This window comes from Engystomops pustulosus, chromosome 1 (assembly GCF_040894005.1).
Source record: "Engystomops pustulosus chromosome 1, aEngPut4.maternal, whole genome shotgun sequence".
Lineage (NCBI taxonomy): Eukaryota > Metazoa > Chordata > Amphibia > Anura > Leptodactylidae > Engystomops > Engystomops pustulosus.
The window spans coordinates 58519656-58534574 of NC_092411.1; the positions used below are offsets into that span (position 1 = coordinate 58519656).

Sequence of the window (14919 nt, forward strand, 5' to 3'; positions counted from 1 at the left end):
TCTGCAATGTATTACCCTCTGTTATCTCTATAACTCTAACCTTTTTATGTTGAATCTTCCAATCTCTCAATTCCTACATCCATCAAAGTGGCCCACTCATTATTTCACCAATCTTTTTTTATCCCTCATTTCTCCCTGTTGCCCCCCCATTGTTCTCTATGCTCCGAATTCACTTTTCTGCCCCACTTATTTCTCTACGCTCTCTCCTCTATGTTGCCTTCTGCTTAACATTTTATTCCCCCATTATCGCTTCAACCCCATTCCAGCAGGGCAGAGCAGACATTGATTTTGTGATTCCTACTAAAAATCCGATTGGTGTTTCTCTAAATGGGCAGATTTATTGAATTGATTGATTGAATTAATTTGATTAATCGCTGAGCCCTGCTTGCAGATTAATTGTAAATAACTTAACTATAGCAGAGGCTACCTGGACTACTTATTAATTATTTTAGGATTTTGCACAACCCAATGATTTACTGTAAAACCACTTGAGCTTGTAGAAAAGGATTTCAGGCTTCACATCCAACATATAACAGATACTAACAATTACACTCAACACATAAAGCGGAATCCATTATAAAGTACATTTGGCCCATGTTAGATAAGTAGAAAAATAATTAAGGACAGGTCTGTAAGGCCTGGGTGGATCCCAGTAAATCAAGGACATGCAGCCATATTCTTCCAGCTGTATCGTTTACTGTTCAATATCCCCATTTACTCCTGTCCCATAAGGAACCTGACTTTCATCCAATCCATCCTTAGCGCTGCGGCTGCCAGATTATTTTATCTCACTTTCAGATCCCTTTTCTCTTTATCCTGGACTCCTTCCTAATATTAGTACAGAAATGTAAATTATTGGCCCTGTAAAATGTTTTTTTGCAGTGCTAGAAGTAACTTGTCTGCCTTGGATGGAATTCTTCACCAACTCATCACCCTCTCATCTAACATTTCGACACTCCCTTACTTACCACAACTAACTCTACAATCCTTATTTTAGTTCTAGAAGAGTTAAACATTATCCACAGTCCACCCCTAATTATATCTTGTCCTGTAATAGCATTTCCCTGGCACTTGTTTCTCCTAAACTGTAAAGCTCTTCAGAAAGTATTGTGTAGCCATTCCCTTACAGTCATCATTCTGCTGAAGAATTTATAGGAAATTTGTCCTGTTAAAACGTAACAATTCCTTGGAGCCACTGTAAAGGTTTATTTGAAAAAAAAAAAACATCTTTAGAAATTTGCTAGTTTAATTTTCTATTTTCAGAACTGTTCTTTTTATAAGCAGTATTGATCCAATAAGGATGATTTGAGGGTTTTGCAGCGTTAAGGAAAAGTACGCCTTAAAGGAGTTTTCCACGAACGATAATCCACAGGGGACCACGGCTAGGGTAGAGAAAAAGAACACATAGTTATCCCGCTCTGGCACCCTTCTCCTATTTGCTCTGGTACATAAGGTTCAGGCTTGTGTCGCCTTGAACCACAGGACTTACTTCACTGTGCTCTTCTCTGGTCCTAGGAGGCCACTAAATGGATGAAGCAAGTCATGTAAAACCCCAAACCCCCAGGTACTACTGGTCAGGTGTAGACGGAACATGAAGTATTGGTGCAACATGGGAACCATAAGCAGAGTAGCGTAAGTAGGCTCCCTAGGGTTTTCCATATAAAGGGAAAGCCTCTTTAAATAATGCAGAACCCTATACTCAACTTGCGAGACATTTTTTGACATGACTAGGGATAATAGCCAACCAGTTAGTCTCTTCCAAAATGAATATACACCCAACTGTAGACAGTTTCTATATCTGATGAGTACGGTAAAAGGAACTGGTTTGGCTGGAAGAGAGAGGCCACAGATGTGGGCATTTGGTATGTATCTGTAATATACACAGAGTACATAGTAGCTGTCAGGGTTTGACATTCAAGCCTTATGTTATCTATGGCAGTATTTCCTAACCAGGTTTCCATAGATACATGAGGTTTCCTTTAATTCAGTCAAGGATTCCCTGGAAGAAAACCTCAATTTCAAATCAGGGAATATTTTACGCTTATGAGCTATTTGCCCTAACATTGTGGGTGGCATCAGAAATACAGTAGAAATTGGCAGCCCAATGACTTCATGTTGTTGCAGTTGGGTTGCTATTAACCCGCCACAAAATGACAGGACTTAGGTGCTATTTGGTTGCCAGACAGTGGTTGCTTCGTTGTCTTCCTTATTCTCTTGACATGCTCAAGTTCAATGCATGTAGTGATTTTTGAGACCTTTGTCATAGCATTTTGTTGTCTTTACAATGAAGTTTGTCGTATTTTAAGGACACTTTTAAGGCTACTACCATAGCACGGATGACCATTTCCAAGGAAAAGTCATTGATATCATATCGGTGGTCCAACAACCAACCACCTGACCTAGGGAAAAATCATCTGTTACAATAAAAAGAAAGCTTCCTTAATGGTAAAAAGTTTTTGAGCTCATGATAAAGAAATTGGAACAAGAAAATTGGGAGTAATCTTTCTGGCTAACAACTACAGAGAAACTCTTTCTCCAGTTTGGGTATAGTAGGGCATGGTTCTGAGTTGGTGAGGATTGTGCCTTATGATCAGGGATCCCCCTTTGTGATGACCATAGAAGAGGTTAATTTGCACAGGATACTCCACAGAAGGACAGCTGCTTTTTGTAGGACATTATCTCACTTTGTAAATTGCTGGATTTCCTACATGTCTATTATTCATTTTCGTCCTTGAAAGTTATTATCAGTTTTTGGTCTTCACATAAAAAGACTACTCAAAGCAGAGATAAACTGGAATGTAGTGGAAAAGGAACGAAATTCCTCAAAGTGATAAGAAAGTTATAGGAAAAAAGCACCGGAAAAGAAACTAAGTGGATTTATTGGACTATATTGTCCTAATGGAATAACTCTTGGACATTTACTTGGAATAAGAAAGATATAACATTTTCTGATAAAAAAAAAATGCACACTTCATAGATTTATGATTATTGAACGTGCTGTGATCAACCATCTACCAAAAAGATTTGCCACTAATATAAGGGTTTTCTGGGACAGTGATCATGGACTATTGCATTTGGAAAGATATTGTACTAAGAAAAACATGGATTTCACTGGATAATTAGAAATTTCACTTATGTATACCCTGTTGCTTAGGTGTATAAATTGTCAAATAAATTTTCCCATTGGTTATTTTCCCATGTCTATGATTGCTATTAAAGATGAGTGAATCATTCAATATTCGCTAAAGCTTCAACAAATTCGATTGTAATCTGCCCAAACTGTTCTTGCTCTAATTGTCCTGGAAATCACTAAATAACCCCCTCTAGTCCTCTCAAACACTGATTGTTTTTTATTTTCGAACTTGTTTCATTGGGGTTAGTGTGAGGGTCAGGTTTAGTATTATGGTTCACATTCGGGGTAGAGTTATGGTTAGGGTTAGAATTTAGGCCAAGATTAGTGTTGGGTTTAGAATTGGAATTAGAAGAGTTAGGGTTAGTATTATTAGTAACACTTAAGGTTAAACTAACCCTATTGCTAACCCCAAACTAATGACAAAATTTGTAGAAGATGAACAAAATGAGATGAGGATAAGAAAAAAAGTGTTTTAAGGGAACTACAATAGTGGGTCCTTAGAGGACCTAAATTATGTACTAATTTCCAAGGCAATTGGAGAAACAGCAGTTTGTCATAAGTGAATCAGAAAAAAATTGGATTCAACTCAGTCCTGAAAAATTCATACCAAATGGATGAATAGATTCATCTCATCTGTAATTGTTATCTATGTGTGCTGCTTCATTGCTGTCTTATCTATTTACTCTATATAAAAGTCAAAATCTGTATATTTGTATATCCGCTCTAGGCCATGGTAAATCTTGAACACACTTGTTAGGCATATACACTTAGTAATTCTACTCTTGTATATATGGAATTAAAAGGTTTATGATTGCATCACAATAGGTACAGCCATGAATAACTTAGGTGAAGGGGAAAGCTGATATTTCCTTCTTTTCCATTCAGTATATAATAACAGAAAAATGTGCAAAGCTACTAAGTTATACCATATCTTCACCTCCTAGAAGAAGTCAGCTGTGAATTATGAAGCCAGTGCATAGACCAGATTGGTACATCGGCCAAAAAAGGCAAAATCCTAGTAGATTATATAGATAGGCTGTAAATTGTCTTATGGAATTTCAAGTAAAGCCTTTTGACCTGCAAATAGAAGTTCACATAGTGGAGGAAGTTTCCCCCATAAGAATAATGACTTTGGAAATTTTGTCTGTAAGTAAAATTAAAATAGCACTTCATAACAGCAAAGGTGTCGCTTTTTAATTGTCTTAAGGCACAAAAATAGAGAAAAAAACCCATTGCAGAGCGTCAGATATTTATGACCTCTAGCCGATGAACTTCTATGGAATATCTTATTGATACAGGCCATGTGATAGAAGAAAATGTCCAGTCTAGGAAATATTATGTGAATTAAACACAGGCAAAGCATAAATTTTACTCCTTAAGATTATTATAATGTATTCATACAGGAAAATATCAGCCCATTTAATTTATAATGAAATCTCTAAATTGGACTTTAGGGAACATGTCAAAGCTATTTAGTACACAATATCACCCACAATTCCTTGCGTCTAGTAACATAGTGACCCATTAGCAAAAGATAGACATGTACACAGCTCCTTCTACTTCCATGCGTATCAGAATGTAGAAGGTCGGGACAGGTAGAATGGTTGGGAAAGCTTTGTATTCAAGGCTTGTCATTTCCAAAGATCCATTTAATTTTGTCGGCAGCACACTGTAACAGATCTTCAGCAAATCCACTGTATAATGCGATACTGCTGAATTGCAGAATATGGTAGGAATGATCAGACCCCCTAGGGATAAAACACCCAAGGGGGTCTGCAAATATAGTAAAACAAATATGGCAAAAAATCACCCCCTTCCCCTAGAACTGAAATAAAAATAAACAAAAAGAAATCATATTGCCTCTTCCCAAAATTCCCTATCTATCAAAATCTTTAAATGGTTATAACTATTTTATGGTTATACCTATATGAACTATAAAATAGCGCCCAAATATTTGTTTCAACACTTTTTTGCCATTTTGCAACTCATAAAAATGAAAATAAAAAGTGATATAAAAAGGTTGTGGAAAATGGTAGAAATGAAAACATCATCACATTGTGCAAATCATTATGCCTTATGCATCTCGGTACACCAATGTATAAAAAAATTGTTAGCGTCAGAAATGGCGAAAATGCACAGTAAAAGCCGTAAAAAAGTGTCCACAACAAAGTGGCGGAAATTCATTTTTACATTTATTTCACTGAAATTATAGGAAATTATTGAAAATGTCTCAAATGCTGTAAATTATTAAAATATTGTAAAATAGAACAAAAAACACTGCAGCTTTATTGGGATACCCCACCCAGTTTACTGATGGCCAGCAGTTGGACAATGGCTATGCAGTCATATGGCTCTAATAGTGTTTTGTAGAAACATTTGGGGGATCTTAACCTTTTTCTTAGAAGTTTCAGGATTAACCTTGATTCTGCAGTATTAAGATGTTTTCAGGTTAGTAGATGTGTGTGTTGTTTCTTAAAGGAAGTGTCCGTTCTTGACTTGTAGTCATAACAATGAGCGCACGATTGTTTCCTATTTGTTTATAGAGGAACACGTCATAAACCCAAGGCTGGGAATCCAGGTGTCTGTCAGCGTTTATGCTGAGCAGAGCTTTATCCGCTTCTGCTGCTCCATCACCGCCCTTTCTCTGGAATGATTTAGGCATCAGTTGGGGGTAATTCATTCAAGCATCAATTAGGAAGAGGAACGTCAGTGGAAGTGAGAAACTGGAAGTTCCTCTTGGCAATTGTTTTTCCATAATAACATTGTGAAAGAAAGCAGGTGCAACTGCAGCACAAACACGAGCAGCTTATAGTTGTAAGGGCTTTGGAGACAGATCTGTTACACTTCTTCTGCTCTATGCACCATTTTTTTACGTATATGTTATGTCTTCATTACTTTACAAACTGGTAAAGGAGAGTATAGCCATAATCATATTTACTGGACAACCTAAAACACTGCTTGTTACCTCTCACATCGTCCTTTGGTTGATCTTAAGGGCTCTTTCACACTTTTTTTTGTAAAACCTTGATTTTTTTTCAGGGATCTAAATGTTGAAACCTGTTAGTTGTTTTTCACTTACATGGATCATGGAAGGTAATAGAAGTCTATGGATCCGTAGAAATAAATTGATGACAGGTCCATTTTTTTTCACAGACGAGGCTGGGAAACTTATGTTTTCTAACCAATGTTAAATTCAGTTATTTTGTGGATAAGAAAATAAACAACACAACAGAAGCATCAGGGATGTAACAAATAGACAAACAGAATGGAAACAAAATTGACATTCAGTACACATTCCAATGTGTATCCACCATTAGGCTGCATAGAATGCCCAGCGGCCAAGTATAGGACATTTCCGATAATTTGCATCCGCCCCGCCAGGTTACGTGATAATAAGACACAGAGTGCTCACCGCTCCTTGACCAGGAGCTATAGACCTCTAAGGGGGCTGTGATCTGGCCTCCGATTTTGCTGTCAGATCACAGCCCCATAACAGTCATGTGTAGGAGGGCTAAGGCTGATTCCTTACTGACACTGAGATTTCCATTGATTGTTGGTTTGGGTCTTGATTGATGACTTATCCATAGGATAGGTCATCAATATCAGATAGTTAAATGTTCAGTATCTCTCAACTTCCCCCTACCCCTGTACATTAGCTTCTTATGGCCCCAGAACCAACATTAAACATGTAGCCATAAAGCAGATAACTTCATTCTTTGTGTAGTTGCCAAGTCAAGTTCCTAAAATTACCAACTAAGAGAAAGGAGACATCTTCTTCAAGATGTACTCTCTCTGACAGTTCTGTTGTTAGATTTAGCAGAGAACGGGTGACAGTAGGGGTGTCCGCTGTCAGACTCCCACCTACCTAATACTGATAACTATTACAACGTGGAGGTCATTAATATCGTTAAACCAGAAGACCCTTTTGAAGCTGTGGGACTTAAAGAGAACCTGTCAGGCAAAATAACCCCCCTAAACTAAATATATTTCCATAAACTGCCATTAAAGAGCATTGCCTATATCCCTTCATTGTCCCTCTACATGCCTGTAAACTTAAGCAATGAGGTCCTAAAGCTGTATGCAAATGACCTGTGAAATGTCCAATGAGTCATTATCATATTCAAGCTGTCCGGCTTATTCATGAGTGGGCGGCACAGCCACACCCCCAATGCATGACTGACAGGCTGTATAATGGTGTGAGGCTGTATAATGATGTGCTTCCTGTTGCTGGCGCCCCCTGCAGACTGTGTGTGTATAGGAGAGATACAACAGCTCCAGGCAGCCATGTTATAGCAGAACATGTCAGGTACTTGTGTAGCTGATGTCTGTGTCTCTCACATGTGTATGGCAGGATGCAGCATGTCAGCAGCTGCAGCGCAGACACTAGCAATGCTTTACTATACATTACACACAGACATGAGCAGGGGGAGGAGAGGGGAGGGGGAATAGGAGTGACATCACTGCCTCTGACCATGTGACCAGCCTCATTTACATAATAAAGAAAAGATGATTTTGCAATGATTAATGTATGAAATAACTAGATAAAGGCTGGGATGGGATCCTTGTGAGCTGCTCCATTAGTGACAGGACGAGTGACACAGACCTGATGACAGGTGTCCTTTAATATCGGATAGGTTTCCCATAATGAATAGAGATGGATCTCACCTGTGTGCGTTCTGCTATTACCATTATGCAGATTGCTTAGAAAAGACATAAGACATGTTTCACAAAATAAAATAGATTTCGGTATCCAGCCTTGTCATGAACAACTCCATTTCTTTATTTAGGCAAGTTATGACATTCCATAGCAAGTAATCTTTGCCAACGCGTTTCGAACCGACTAGCTGTTCTTAGTCATGAGCCATGACTAAGAACGGCTAGTGGATACCGAAATCTTTTTATTGTTTATACTGCCCGAGCAGAGGGGCGATCCGCGCCATACTAGGACACTCTATATACTGGAAGGTGAGCTGGTCTTCATCCTATATTCATGTTTCGCAAAATACACTGTAGCTAAAATGCTATTTAGAACTGAGGGAGCAGGAAAGTCAATAGTCACATTTAAAGGGAATTAATGGAATTAAATCAATAGTTGTAAACTTTAAACTAAAGATCGAGATTGATCCGGTAACCAATTTGTTTAGTGGACTTTTCAATGGTCAGATCAGGTTACTACATGTCAGCTCCCATCTATATGAAACTGTACATCGCTGCAGAATGTGATGGTGCTATATACATAAAGATTTATTATCTGAATGAGAGGTAAAGAAAACCTACCACTAAGGATCTACCTATTAAGGTAGATCCGGTGTTAGGTGCATCTAACGTATGTAAGGACAGCCCTTTTTAGGGCTACTCCTTTACTCCCCTCTATCTTTGCTAATCTTTAATCAGGGTAATATTCAAATATGCAAGAGGCTACAGGGGCGTGGAGTAGCTGGAGCTGAGGCTACACAGCGCGGCTACTCCATGCTCCAGTAGCCTCTTTGATCCTCCTACCCAGACATCTTCAGTGTGCAGCTACAAGGATCTGAACATGCGCAGTAGCTCCGGCTTTGGAGCGGAGATCGCTCAGCCGCTTGCCTGTGTTTTGCGCATTTTGCACTGTGTTTTGCGGATTGTGTTTTGCGCACTGAAAATGTCTGGGTAGGAGGATCAAAGAGTTACTATTCTGTCATGAACATAAAACTACTGCTGATTCAACGTCGTGCAAAGCCAGAGGTCATGACATGTCACATAAAAAGTTTCATAGTCACTCCAGTCCCCCGCTAGCGTATGTGCTGGGTTTGGTTTTAATCCCGCATCATATTGTTAGGCTTCTCAAAGGTCATGCTTGATGACAAGGGAGCTGCCTTACAAGGTAGCTAAAAGAGGTGTGGTTTTCCTTATCCAATCCTGGAAAATGTATTAGCATATTTTCCCTGGGACTTTTTATGCACTTTGTAACTTGTTTTGCCACATGTAATTGTCTTCCACTGTTCTATAATATGAATATTGTTTAGATGTCATGTTTATTCCCTGTTTCACTCTCTCTGGACTTTTACATTACAGTTACTAGTATGTAACCGCCGCTCTGCCATAAAGTAATAATTCTTTGTTTCAGCGGGTTGTATGAGCGTTTATCCTTTTTTTTTCACTCTTCTATATTTAGACAAAGTGATCCATTCAGTTTAAGGTTTATTTAGTTTTCTTTGTTTAGGCAAATGTTCGGAGCTGAGTCTGTGACCACTTCAGTTCCTTTGAATATTTCCCACTAAGAGCAGATAATGTAAAACACAAGGCTAGTATTATGTCTAGTGTGCCGGGTGTAGACATAGCTTGATCTGTCATGGTAACCTGGTTGATATCTTATACGTACCAGCCAGTCTACATGCACCTACTGGGACACCAAGGAGGAAATAGACAAAATAAAGGTTATTTATGGGATATTGAGGAGTTCTTTTATTGAGGGAAATAATCACATTTTATCAAAGGAAGCAGAAAATAACAGGAATACCGAAACATTTACCCTTGTATAATATAGTTTTAACATTTGCATTTCTGATGTGCGTATACAGAGACCATATAATTTCTAGAATTAGAATGGTCTCATCTTTAGGCATTTTACTATGTTTTTATTGTAGTCTTGCAGCTTCAGTATTAGCAATACTACTATGGATGTCAGTATGCGTTTCTCAAGCTACGTTTACAAGTGGCGTTCACATTGCATTTGGAAACTCAATACAACAGCTGAGGAGAGATTTGCCTAATTACATTTCTGTTAACGTTTGTATTTACAAAATGCTATATTAACGCAATGGGGCAGTCGTGATTCAGCGACGCGTTCTCTGACGCTGCTTCGGGCTCTGCCGGGTTTCACTAAGGTTGTGTGCCCGATATCCGCTAGGTGTCGTTGCTGCTCTGAAGTCCGCCGGAATTCAATTCCTCCGTCTCGATGTATGTGAGTGCTATTTTATTCTGAATCCGTCGGGTTTTCCGACAACCAAGCCCCCCGATTTCTGTCGCGTGTGATGTGCCACAATCCGATCGCGTGTGCCAAAATCCCAGGGCAATTCGTCGCAAATCGCCAAAATTCAGGAAACCCAGCAGAAACCCGTGATTTGGACCCTTAGTAAATGTGCCCCAATGTGTTATGTTAATATGTAAACAAAACACAAATATTAACAGAAATTTAATTAGGCAAATTTCCTCTCCTCAACTGTTACAATTTGTTTCTAAACGCAATGTTAACGCCACAGGTGAATGCAGCCTTGGTGTTAACACAAATGAATGTGCTCAGTCTGTGATGTCCGTGTAATGACTGGATTTCACCAACTGAACACTGGGGGGCATTTATTGTGGCGCTGGATGTGAGCTATAATTTTCAGTGTGATTTAAGTTTGTGGCGCGAGGGATTAATGATCTGAGGCACAAACAAAAAGGCTTACAAATGTTTCCCCATTCATAAAGGTGAAATAGAACTCCCTAGACCTGCTTTAAGCTGCTCTATTTTTGTGCCGGATATTGTGCCGAATAACAAGTCAGGAAGCCAGAAAAGTGTCGGATTCACAAGTGGTGACACAATTTTGCACCCAAAAACAGAACAAGTCATAAGTGTCGGAAAAGCACCAATATTGTGGCTCAGTAACAGTAGAAAAAATTTCTGCCATTTTTCTGATTAAAAGTCAATAATAAATGCCCCCACTGTGCTTGGGACTTGAGCACCAAATATAGAGTCCAAACTTTCCCACAACACTGTTGTTCTGTGGTGTAGTAGTCCAGTCCACAGCTTGTTCTGTGGGGTAGTAGTCCTGCCCACAGCACAGTTTTGGGTTTCATATATCCAACAAACACAGGCTCCTGGATTCATGGACCAAGCATATTCTTCTGTGTTAAACCTTATTTTATTTTTTATACTAATATTGTGTTTTTGCATATTCAGTTCTAAAACTGATTTGCCACTTTCTCTTTTTGTGTTTTAGCTTCCAGTCACATCTCTACTCTTAGGCTCTGTCTATTTTGATTGGTGTTCCACAATATAGAATATTGGATTGAGATGAACAAGGGAAAGCAACACTGACAACAGTAGAGCAGAGCTTGACATAAGGTAAGTTACCCTACGCCAACCTATTACCCATAGTGCGCACAGATACGCATCCCTCTCAGAGTTATTAACATGTACAACATGTAGACTTAGGGCTTATTCACATGGATGATCTGTTTTGTGGACCATAAATAATGTTCCATCTTTCATCCACATTTATGCCTGTCATCTTTTGCATCACTATGACATTGTGCAGGGGGTGCTTTTGGCATGGCTGTTTTCTCAACATCTTGGGGAGCGGCATGAGATACTTGCAGACGAGCCAAGGAGAAAGATGCTCCACATTAATTTAGGCCATTGTGGTTGCTGCAGAAGACCTCTTCCTCTGACCCCAACTTTTCTTCTGCCATAAAGAGTCTAGAAGAAGATCTACTTGCAACTAAAATAGTAAAACAGAGACTTCATATGGTGCTTTTTTGCATCCATTTGCATCTGTTTTCACTGAAACAGGCTAGTCTGAGATGCAAAATCAGACAAAATATTGCATCTTTTATCTCTCACAGACCTCTAGTTCACAAAAAGAAAGTTTGTGTGAATATGCCCTTGGACAATAATATGTCCTTGTCCTATACCAGTGCAATACATTTTCCTTAAAAGACATATAATCCATTTTTGTGAATGAATCCTAAAGCCAGGATCATGTACAGGCAGTCCCCGGGTTACATACAAGATAGGGTCTGGAGGTTTGTTCTTAAGTTGAATTTGTATGTAAGTCGAAACTGTATATTTTATAATGGAAGTTCTAGACAATTTTTTTTCTTTTGCCCCAGTGACAATTGGAGTTTCAAAATTTTTGGTGTAATTGGACTAAGAATTATCAATAAAGCTTCATTACAGATATCTTACAGCTGATCATTGTAGTCTGGGACCATAGTAAAGCATCCAGAGAGCTTCACCAGAGGTCACAGTGGACAGAGGGGTCCGTCTGTAACTATGGGTTGTCTGTAAGTCGGGTGTCCTTAAGTAGGGGACCGCCTGTATTATGAAAAAAATGTCAGATCATAGTTGCATATTAGGTATACCTGTTAGATAAGAAAAAGCATTCTTATTCTTATTTGAAATTATTGGGAATAATGTTGCTTTGTCCAGGTATTGGTGTAACATACTTGTATCATCCCATCACCCATATAAAATACATATAGAAAGTGAATCCTGATATTTTGTAGGCCGCAAGGTTTTGTATAAGGTAATCAATACATACAGGATAATAATAATAATTCCTTTATATAGTGCAGACAGATTACACAGCGCTGCACAGAGCTTGCCAAATCAGTCATCTAGGAAAATGCTTGATCTAATACAAATAAATGGACACATTTCATGATAGAATGACGCCTTACATGGCCTGTATGTGTCAAAATATATATTTTTTTGAATAAATATTTTTATGACTTTTTTACAAGTTACAGGTGATGGTTCAATAATTTTGGTCAACGGGGGACACAAGCAATTACAATGCATAAGTGTCAATTATGCAAGAAAATATGTGCCCTAGATCGTGGCTTTTGTAACTTGTGCAGGATAGGAAGGTGGAGGGAGGGGAAGAAGGGAAAGAAACATTAGGGAAAAGCTAAGTTTAGAGAGTGACGGATTACTGGGGTGACAAGGGAAGTGGGTAAGGTAAGAGGGTAGTGTGATGAAGCATGTATTTCACATATTTCAAGACTATATAACATGCTATCATAACATGCTACTATATTACATGATATTATGCTAACTGTCAGCCCCATTACCTTCAATGGGCTTGTTCACAGTGCGCTACATGCAGTATAAGGCACTGTGCCACCGGGAACATGCTGACAGCCCACATAGTAAAAGATAGGACAAGTCCTATTCCAACCTGTCTTTGCAATGGGGCAGTCACTGCCTATGTCACCGGCGGGATGAGTGGTACGTGCTTGAGGCCTCTTAACCATTGTGCATGGTCTCCTAACCAAGGTACATGCTCCATCCACTGTCTTGTGTGATACGTTCTTATCTCAGTACAACCTGCTCATTTCTGTTAATATAATTCTCAAACGTTTCAAATATCACATTACTATTATAAGAATTAGTAGCAGCTTTTCAGTATTGTCATTATCTGATTTTGCATTACAGGCAGTCCCCAGGTTATGTACAAAGATTTGAGGTTTTCTCTTAAGTTGAATTTGTATGTAAGTCGAAACGGGTATGTTTAATAAGTGTAGCTCTAGCCAAATTATTTTTTTGTTCCTTGTGACAATCGGATTTTTACAAATTTGTAATGACAGAGAAAAAGGATGAATAGAAAGCTTAATTGCAGAGAGCATACAGTTGATCATTGGAGGCTGGGGCTAAAGTCTAGTAAATTAGCAACATCCAGAGAGCTTCACCAGAGGCCCCAGTAGTCAGGGAGGTAGGTCTGTCTGTAACTAGGAGTCGATTGTAAGTCGGGGAAGCCTGTGCAAGATACCGCTTTACTATTCTGTTCTTGCCCTAAATAATTTAACCTCATGGTTCTCCAGCTGGTTGTGATATTATGCATATGGCCTCCAATCTGTCTTTAACACCTCTGCTTACTAAACAAATGTAACACCAACTACTATCTGCTGAGCAATAACACAAATGCTTGTCAGATGTCCTGGATGTGCCTTTGCTGGTTTTTATAACCATAAGGAATGAGGACTCAAGTCTGTGACATATTAACAAGAGTTCATAAGTTAAGGAATTTCCATGGGACATGTGCTTAGTGCTTGATATCTTTTGGCATAAAAGGCCATGAGCGGCGGTTCTTGACCTTCTTGTACTTATGTGGCGTCTGACATTCGAGATATTGGATCTCAAAGGGGATTTGTTGGCAATAAATAGCCCCTGCAATCAGGTTATAAGCTGGCGCGGTATCTGAGAGCACATTTCCAAACAGAGGTATTTTCATGAAATCCGTATAAGACCAACAATTACTGCGGAACAGGAGATAGATACAAGTCTTCAAAACAAGTCAAACAAGTGAAGACAAAGTTGGACATTGAAGTTTCTTGATGTGCCAGATACAGACCTGCAATCCATTATCTGTAAGTAAGCGTATCATGCTCATTCATACAGAAAACAGCCAACAAACCGCACAGATGCTGAACACTCATTGAAAAGCCTCATCCTTTCTTGAAGGATAGGCTTATAATTGTATAAGGGTGACAGTCTCCAAGATATGTCCAGATAAAATTGAAGAGTTGTATGCCCTAGGATTGTTAATGCCATTTTAAGGAAAATCTACCTTCAAAATCCATCATGATAAACCAGGGACACTTATTCATAGATTCGGGCACCATGACTGTACTCACCCGTGGCCTCCTTACTTCTAATTTTAAAATTATGCTAATTAATCTGATGGGCTCTGGGGATGTTACCAGATCCAGATTCACAGGCTGTTACAATGAGCAGAACACGTCTCCCTTTCCCCTCTGCCTGTACAATCTAGCAGCAGCAAGAAGTGCAGGGGGAGGGGATACCTGCTCTGCTCATTGTAACAGCCCGTGAAGCTACATCAGTGAAGGACTCTGGAATAACTCATCAGAGCCCCTCAGGCTAATCATTAAGGTTGATTTTAGAAGGAAGGAGGCCATGGATAACAAATAAAAGAGGATTACCTCAGTATTGATCTATGAGTAACCTGTATCTATGAGTAAGTATCCTTCGTAATTTGGCTCCTACACAGAGGCCACTGTCTAATTGTAAAGGCTTCCTGAAG

At 39.0% G+C, this 14919-nt stretch overlaps 1 protein-coding gene across 4 annotated transcripts in view; it reads left to right on the top strand.

Annotated features, from left to right (window-relative positions):
* The window catches only part of SNCAIP (synuclein alpha interacting protein), a 152662-nt gene that overhangs the window by 9401 nt on the left and 128342 nt on the right, over positions 1 to 14919 (top strand). For all 4 annotated transcript variants that reach the window (XM_072141245.1, XM_072141278.1, XM_072141254.1 and 1 more), the window contains exon 2: positions 11095 to 11219. The gene's annotated coding sequence lies outside the window, so the exon portion shown is untranslated. The remainder of the gene's footprint in view (positions 1 to 11094; positions 11220 to 14919) is intronic.